This window comes from Podarcis erhardii, assembly GCF_964252035.2.
Source record: "Podarcis erhardii genome assembly, chromosome: 2".
In the NCBI taxonomy this organism is placed as follows: Eukaryota; Metazoa; Chordata; class Lepidosauria; order Squamata; family Lacertidae; genus Podarcis; species Podarcis erhardii.
This window is the reverse complement of record NC_138498.1, coordinates 38,472,862-38,482,099: the sequence shown is the minus strand read 5'-3', so window position 1 is coordinate 38,482,099 and position 9,238 is coordinate 38,472,862.

The window sequence follows — 9,238 nt, the reverse complement described above, 5'->3', positions numbered from 1 at the left end:
CCAAGCCAGAGCACAACTAAGTACAGTACAGCCATCTTCTCAGGAAAACTCTTCACAAAGTTCAAGAGGTCAAGACACAAAGACTTTAACAACTAATCCACACCTAATGACCCACCTAAGTGGTACTCAGGATATCACTCAAGAAATCACTCAAGATATCTCTCAAGTAATTAAGGAACAAAAGAAGAAAAGGCACACTAGCCTGGGAACTTCCTCTCTGCCCAGAACATTGGAGGCTATACACCACACCCCCTCTACAGTATTTATAGGAACTCAAACACTGAGACCCTGCTCTGTTCCAGTAACAAGAAGCCGAAAGCACCAGCCTGAAGATGACGAGTGAGACCTCGTCGAAACGTCGCCTAGACACCCCAACTTTTACACGGGAAGACACCCGAGGACACCAAAACCTGCATATATATATATATATATATATATATATATATATATATATATATTGTAAGTGCTATCGTTTTGTCTTTATTTTTTAAGAAGATATTTACCATACTCATTTGAAGAGGCCTTGTGATTATTACTTATTTTAAAAAAATAATATTTATTGCTTTTAAACCTTACAAACAAGAAGAAAAAACAGAAGAAAGAAAAAACAATACAATACAATTTATAAACATTACACCACACAACATTAACGCATTAAACTAAACAAAACAGAACAAAAACAATTTAAAAAACATACATCATACCATTTCAATGCCTTATCTTTCATTCCCTTGTTTCATCGACTTCCTCTCACCTCCCTTTTTGTATTCCACTTCTATTAATTATTTCAGCAATTCCTTTCCATCTTTCACTATTTTCTGTCATATCAATATCTTAACTTATTTTAACCTTATTTTCCATTAATACTATAATACTTATTTATGCTTAACTCCTTGTAACACTTCTACTAAAGCCATATAATTTCATTCCAACATTTTTCTAGCACTCATTAATTTTACCATATTTCTATAAATAAACTTTAAACTTTTTCCAATCTTCTTCCACCGTCTCTTCTCCCTGGTCTCGGATTCTACCAGTCATTTCCGTCAATTCCACATAGTCCATCAACCTGGTGATCTTCTGTCCGAAGCTCTTAACTCTTTTCCAGGTCCCTTTGGCAAGTCTTCTTCGTATTTATACATACACTTTACTTTGTCTTCTGCTGATCTTGTTCTTAATTTCCTTTCTTTGATGCTGAAGAGTAGGTCTCGGGGGAGCTCCAACCTAGCAATGTTTTTATTCCTTCTCGACATGTCATCCACATCTCCATGGTTAAAACTAAAATCCAAAAGATATTTCAGGACGTGTTTCAAAATCCCTCCAAATCTGAAGGTCTCCACAACTCCCATTTCCTTCTGACCCAGCTCCAGATCCCAAAGGTCAATAAATCCCTGCATGAGATGATCTATCCAACTTTCCTTCTCCAGTCCAAGCAGGGTTCCAATCTGACTTTCTCTGAATTCAATCATAGAGGGCAACAACTTGTAGTCATCAAATTGCCTCTGTAAGGCTGGGGCTCTCTCCCTCTCCACTTGTATTACTTTAGGTTCAACAACCACAACTTTCCCCCTCGCTTTCTCCACCATTTGGCATGTCAGAGTAGATTCCTGTATCGGTTCCTGAATAGTTTGTGTGTAGATGTTCACTTTTTGTCCCAAATTAGTCACTTTTTGTTCCAAAATATCAATTTTAATATTCATCACATCTGTCTTCTTATGGAGCTGTTCCAATGACTGACTTATCTTGCATAGTGCAATCACTAAGGCTTCTTCTGTCGACATTCTCAAGCGATCCAAGGTCAATCTCACGGTTTTCTCTTGCAGCTGGAAATTCCACCAGCCCAACTCTTGTAACAATTTCAAAGGCTCCCTCTAGAGGGAAACAATTTCTGTTTGTATCAATCCTTTTAAGCACAGTTCAAGCAATAAAATTAGTTTCAATTTTCAGCTACTTTTACTCCTTTTTAAACGCAGAAGGAGACAATGGAAACAGTGTATTTCTCTTATTTAACTACCTGTCACAGTCAATGAACTTTCCCAAAAACGTCAATCTTACTAGCAGTCCGTTTCCAAGTTCAGAGCGGTGGTGATCCAACTTTCTTCACTCTCTCCTGCAGGCTTACACGATCCAAAATTTTCCCACTCTTCTCCTGCCTCCAAGGGGGGTTTAATGATTTTAGCCGATGGAAGCTTAATCCTTTACATAGGACTTTCCAAGACTTTAGCTTGCAAATTCTTTGCTTCAATCTATTTACAAAAGGGGAAGGCAGACTTCCTGTTTGAAACCTCCCCGTTTCGGTGCCAAATTAAGACGTTTAAAAATCCAATTTTCCTTTTTTTAAAAATAATATTTATTAAGGTTTTAAAGGTTACAAAAAGAAAAGAGAAAACACCAAATTAAACAAAAACTAAACAACACATCACAATATAGAAAAAAGAGAATAGAAAAAAGAAAAAAATAACTATAAAAAACAAAAAAACAAAAAAATAGAAACAATTAAAAAACACACAAAACAAAAACAATTTAAAAACAAACATCATACTTTTTCCATATTCTATCTATCATTCCCTTGTATCATCGACCTCCTCTCACCTCCCTCTTTGTGTTCCACTTCCATTAATTGTTTCAGCAATTCCTTTCCATCTTTCTCTATTTTCTATCATATAAATGTCTTAACATATTTTTAATCTTATTTCCATTAAAATTAGTATACTGTACTTATTTAAGCTTAACTCCTTATAGCATTTCTACTAAGGCCATAAAATTTCATTCCAACATTTTCCTGTCACTCATTAATTATACAATATTTCTATATATAGACTTTAAATCTTCCAGTTGTTTAGAATCAAATTGTCCACAGAAAAAGTCAGCGCTCTCCGGCAACAGCAATGCGGCTTCACTCCGTGAAAGAAGCAGTCAATTCGAAGCACCGCGTCGCTCACCCCACATCGCTCCAGATCCCTGAAACCGGGTCTCCCCGTGAGTAGGGGAGGCGCCAAAGGTGCCAGCCGAATTCCACGTTCACAGGCTTCTCCCGCCTGTGATTTTTAGTGGGTCTCCGCCTTCGCCTTGGCAGCCAGACCCTGAATTCCATGGAGCAAGTTCCTCCCGATCAGAGGAATTCCGCCATTGCCGGAGGCGCTAACCCGGAAGTGTGATTATTACTTTTTTTGAGGGAGGGTGTGTGTCTTCAAATAAAAATACCTGAACTGTGGAAGAATAATACTACTACTGAACTATTTTAGTAAACTCCCCCTGCCCCCAGAACTGCCCCCAGATTAGTCTACCAGCTCCTGAAAGGAGTGTCTTAGCAAAGTAGCTGAGAAGTGGCACAGCCAACTATACAACTGTTGGTCAGTTTTGGTTTCAGCCACACTAAGCCCTCAAATTTAGGAGTGAAGCCCCATTGAACAGAATGGCAATCTCATTTTAATGTGCACTTATGGGACCAGTCAATTGCTCTGGTTTTATCTCTGATTTAAAACCTGGGGTGGTGGCAAAGTTTACCTAACTTGGGCTCATATACAAGCTCTGGGAACTCCACAAAAAGGGAAAATCTTTATAATCCTATGAGTTCTTCACTGGCTCATATTAAAAACCAAGCTGTGGAAAAAACTTCTGCCTCCTCCTGCCAGCTCCACCCACCCATCTTTGAATTTAGCCTTCACAACACCCTCATTTCAGTCCCCATGTCAGCTAATACAGCAAAGGACTACTGTACATTCCTTTGTGAAGAGGAAGGAAGAGGGGTAGAATAAAGAGTCTGTTAGACGCACATAACTCACCCCCCCCCCACCTGATGTGGATAGTGGCTATATCTGAGGATTGGGGGAAAGGAGGTATGTGTGCTTTTAAAAGTTTATTTTCATAACTTTGGTTAATTTTCAAATTACAGTGGTACCTCAGGTTACATACACTTCAGGTTACAGACGCTTCAGGTTACAGACTCTGCTAACCCAGAAATAGTGCTTCAGTTTAAGAACTTTGCTTCAGGATGAGTACAGAAATCGTGCTCTGGCGGCGCGGCGGCAGCAGGAGGCCCCATTAGTTAAAGTGGTGCTTCAGGTTAAGTACAGTTTGAGGTTAAGAACGGACCTCCGGAATGAATTAAGTTCTTAACCCGAGGTACCACTGTAATTGGAGCAGAGTGATGGCAAGCTTGCTCCTTGCTTCTGAAAGAAAGAAGAAGAAATGTCTCTCTTGTTAGCTTATGTTAGTGCGAGTTCCATTCTGTGGCAATTGTGCATGATCTAATCCTCACAGATTAACAAACAGAATTACTATTTTTTTTCCATTTTTGTCTGGCAAGATGGTGCCCTGGAAGCAGAGCTGCTGGGACAGAGAGAGGACATTTTGTCCTGGGTTGGGGGAGAGTGTAAGGAGACAACATCTAGGAGCACCAGCCTGACCACATGAGAGAGGCACGGACTCCATCTCACATGGCATCCATTATAAACAGCTCTAGCTCCTCCATCTTATAAGATATTCAGGAGAACAGCAGGTCCAGTAACAGATGGCGGTGAGAGCAGAGCAAGCACTGCACATGTTACCCTGCTCTGAGGTGGTGTCTAGTGGGGGCCCCAATTACTGTATGTTACTTGTAACTCACTGCATCCCTTTCAGATGCAAAAGAGAACAGGGCTCTGCTGTGTAAAAAAGGGAATTGCACTAGGTACACCTTATGCCAACTACACCTGCTGAAACCCCTCTTTTCTACACAACACTTAACAGGTGCACTGTGGGAGCCTGTCTTCTTTTGCATCTGGCCTCCCTACTTCCTATAGCATCTAATATATGCACTGTTGTGGCTGGGTGCTGGTCTACTTGAACAAAAGCTTTGCCTTCAGAAAAACACAAGACTTGCAGCTCCCCAGACATATAAAGCACAAACAATTCTGAACCCCGAGCCTTGAAAATGTTTCATTATCTATTTATTTTCTTACCCACATACCCATCACACTTACGAGCTCAACATGTCCCATGTGACTTGTGCTGTGGTTAACATCAGTCCTCAGGGTTGCTGTGTTTTCAGTTCAGAATCAGTTCAGTCACTTCAGTGACAAGCCAGTTCTGCTGCAGAGTTTTAAGAGAGTCATTCTGCAAAATGTCCAATTGGGTGCTTGCCATGCATGTTCTCTTCCTGCTTCCCCATGGGACATCAGCCTCCGATGGTAAGCATAAGAAAACTACTATTTTTTCTGACTTTGCTGCATTGTATCTGTATCTGTGGAGGGGAGGGGTTGCCTCCTTAATTCCCCCCCTAAAGTCCTCCCCCTCCCCATTTCTGCAACTAGGGTTCTACCAGTAACAATACTGTTTCTTGAGGCGTTTCTAGACTGTTGCTATTTTCAGATGGGATTCAGTCACATACCAGCAAATTTAGGTTGTGCGATTAAATTTGATTTGGAGCTCTTGTGCTCCCCCTGCTAAGAAAAACAAACAAACCTCCAGACATTTTGCTGAGGAAGGTGATGGAAAAATGCACTAGGAAGTGTGGCATAATGTTTGCTTGATGCAATGTTCTCTAACCTCTCCACAAACAGAACAAATGCTCAAAAATACAATCGGATTGCAAACTTTTTGAAAAATTATTAAGGTGAATGCTCAATAAACAAGTTGTCTTGAAGTGAACTCAGAGCAGGGCTGGCTGACCCATGAAGCCCAGTGAAGTGATCGCTTAGGGCAGCAGGATTCACAGGGGCAGGAGATCCCATTGTGGATCCTTCTCTCCCCACCCTCATTCTTGATGTAGATCTTCACCCCTTCTTCTCTGGTGGGCAAAGGGACACCATTTAGTCGTTTGCCTCGGGTGCCAAAATGTATTTGACTGGTCCTGCTTCAGAGGCTCCCTTTTGCCTACATAGCCATCATAGCTGTTAAAATCATACAAGTAGAAACTGCTCATGTCTTTTAACTCTTGAAAAATAACATTATCCCCCACCCACCCCAGTTGAAAGTCCCATGAATCCCAAAATGTATATCAAATTTGAAATTCCCATTTTGAAATCTTTACGTTTTTGAAGATTTTTGGATTTGGGAAATCAAAATCTACATGGCCCAAATGTTTCCCTGCATACATGATGCCATTTACAGTGAATTTACATGTTAATAATTTCCTACTAAAAAATCTCACCCCGCCCCAGCTGCTATTTTGCACTCAAAGGTGGTGTTGATTGTAAGCTACTGCAGGATTTGATGTGAGTCAGATTCCAGATCAGGGTCATATAGCTGCTTTTTCTCAAAATAGAAGGAGCCAATTTACAATGCTTTCTGAAAAGTGTGTAGAAGGTAAAGTGCAGTTTGACCCCCTTTTGAGATCAAATGACTGAGCTAGGGTCAATTAACATGGCATTTGACAGGGATTTTTGTTTGGGGTGTGGGTGTGTGGGTGCGTGCGTGTGTGTGTGCCTGCCTGCCTGCCTGCCTGCTGCACAGCCAGTGAACAACAGCCAGTGAACAAAACACTGTTTGTGTCTGCAGTAAAGAAAAATACTGCTACAGGCAACGTTAATAGTCTATTATTAATTTTGAAACCTGAGTGTATGAATATAATTAGCAGCTACATGGTGGTTTAAGCTAAATTTATATATAAAAGATTAAGATACTGAACTCTCCTCAAAGCTCTCTGAGAACTAGTCCTCATCGTGCCTAATTCTCCCCTCCATAAATGTTGAGTTCTCAAGGGGGGGGGGGGAGAGACAGTAAAAGATATCAAATATTCAAATGAAAACAGCAGAAAAAAGTTATCTAAGTTATCTAAACTAAAAACTAAACTAAACTAAAAGTTATCTAAACTAAATGAATTTGGCTGTACCAGAATAAGGTGATGATGGGCTCTGGTAGGCCTCTCTGTGACGGTAGGCAGGGTGGGTGGATGACAGTTGTCAGGAACTTTGCATTTTCCTATTAACATAATGTTATGGGGTAGATGCTGAGAAATGTAGGTTTTCTGCAATGAAAGTGAGCGTCTTTAGAAAACACTGCAGCAATAGTTCTCCGGTTTCCACACATCACTAAATCATGGTTTACTAATGGCTTAGAATTATGTGTGAACCCTTTTTGGTGGATTGGCTATGTTTGCTTACTGCCAGCAAATCGCAGTCTGAAACCATGGTTTATTGTTTGTTGTATGAACCTTGATTTGATGGTATATGTGAACTCGGCACGCTTTGTAAACCATGGTTTGTTTGACCACTACACTCCAGACACTCACCAAACAACAAAGGCAAGAGCAGCTGTAAAACAAAACAAGCTTTAAAGAAACAATTCATGGTTTATTTCTCAACTGTGCTTAACTTTGTTAAACAAACCATGGCTAGGCATTATGCGTGAAATTGGCCAGTGTGAATCCCTGGCATCTCCAGGTAGGGCTAAGAGACCTTGGAAAGTCGTTGTGAGTCAGTGTAGACCAGGGGTTGTCAACCTGGTCCCTACTGCCCACTAGTGGGCGTTTCAGGATTCTAGGTGGGCAGCAGGGGTTTCTACAGCACAAGCTGAATCCTCCTTCCATCGAGCACTGGTGGGTGGTAAGAAAATTTTACCATCAAGAAAGAAGCATTAGTGGGTGGTAGATACAAAAAGGTTGACTACCCCTGGTGTAGACTATGGTGGTTCAACCTGTGGCCTTCCCGCCAGATTCAAGAATGATAATCTTAAGATCTTAAAAAATTATCATTTGTGTCATGGGCTGCTAACAAAAGTGCATATATTAAATTTGTTTAATAAATCAATTGATTAAATATATTAATTGTGTATTTAATTATATATTTAATTAAATATATTGTGTATATTAAATGATATTAAATATATTGTGAACACTTTAATTCACAATATGGAAATTTAATTCAGTGTGTGGGCCGCAGGTTCTGTGCTGAAGTACTCTTCCGTCCCAAACAGTATGAAAAGTTGGACCGCCTTTATATAGACAATATTTCACTAGATGTCTCAGTGGTCTGATTCAGTATAACGAAGCTTCCTAAATTTCCATGTGGGGGAGCAGTCTTACTACAGAGAGACTGGACAAAGAAAAACATGCTCATACCTTTAAGCAGGCAAACAAATAAAACTGGAAGGGACATTCTTCAGTGCTCTGTGTGTGTGTGTGTGTGTGTGTGTGTGTGTGTGTGGTAGGTACAGTCTCCCGGGATGAAGAAACCAAATAAAATAATAATCTCAAATGGTAGGCATTTCTTCTGGAGGGGTGGTGGTGGTTCTCTTGCTCAAATTCTCCATTATTTTCTCTTAAAGGTCACATGCAGGCAAATAACTCATTGCCCACAACATTAGAATACGCACCCAGAAAAATGCTAAAACAATAAGCATTTTTTTATTAAAAAAAAAATTAACATCCCTGTGCTGTATCTGTCTCCTGCAAACAGTGATATTTCAGGGGCTACGGACAACTGCAGACAAGCACATTCATATCTAAAACTCAAAAGCATGTTGGTGCTAATGAGGAAAATCTGATTTCCCCAGGAACTAGTTGCGGTGTGAGTGCTGAATTCCCAGAAGCAGTAGCACATTCTGGAAGAATATGTATCCCCTTTATCTCCCAAGGAAGCCTTGCTTCTCAAAACAGGGCACAAACTGAAACACCGGTATCCTTTGGAATTTGCATTTCCAAATTTTGCAACACAGTTCTCTAACCAAAATATTTCTGAAGAAATTTCTTTATTAGGAAAACATGCATTAAAATACATGCACTAAGGAAAATAACAAAATACACTGCAGAAATATACAAGCCGGGGAAAAGAACATACAAAAACATGTCTGTTAGGAGAAATGCACCCTAAAATGTAGACGTATTTTCATGAGGACTTGCTTTCTGAAAGAATGCAAATGACGCAGAAATGTGGCAAACTGAACTAAAGACTGGGGAGCTAAGAAACTGGGAGTCACTGAAATTGACTGTGCAGTCCATTCCTACTCAAGAGTGAAAGGGCTTCCACCATTTCAGAAACTGGAAATGATTGTATCCACTCTCAGCTCCTGCTGGTTTCAGCATTTGAAACCTGTTGCAATCCATCATTCTTAAAACCCACTGAAGTCAATTGTGCAAGTGTACAGGTAAGTCCCATTATTTCACAGCAATACGGCCAATATCTTCAGAATCTCACCTGTCCTGTATGCCTGTCCTTCCCCCTTTTTTCCCCTTTAAGAAAACAAACCAGAACTAATAGTTATCACTGCTGAGGAAGGGGAGTCTGTCAACATTACTTGCAAGTTTGACCAACTGGCG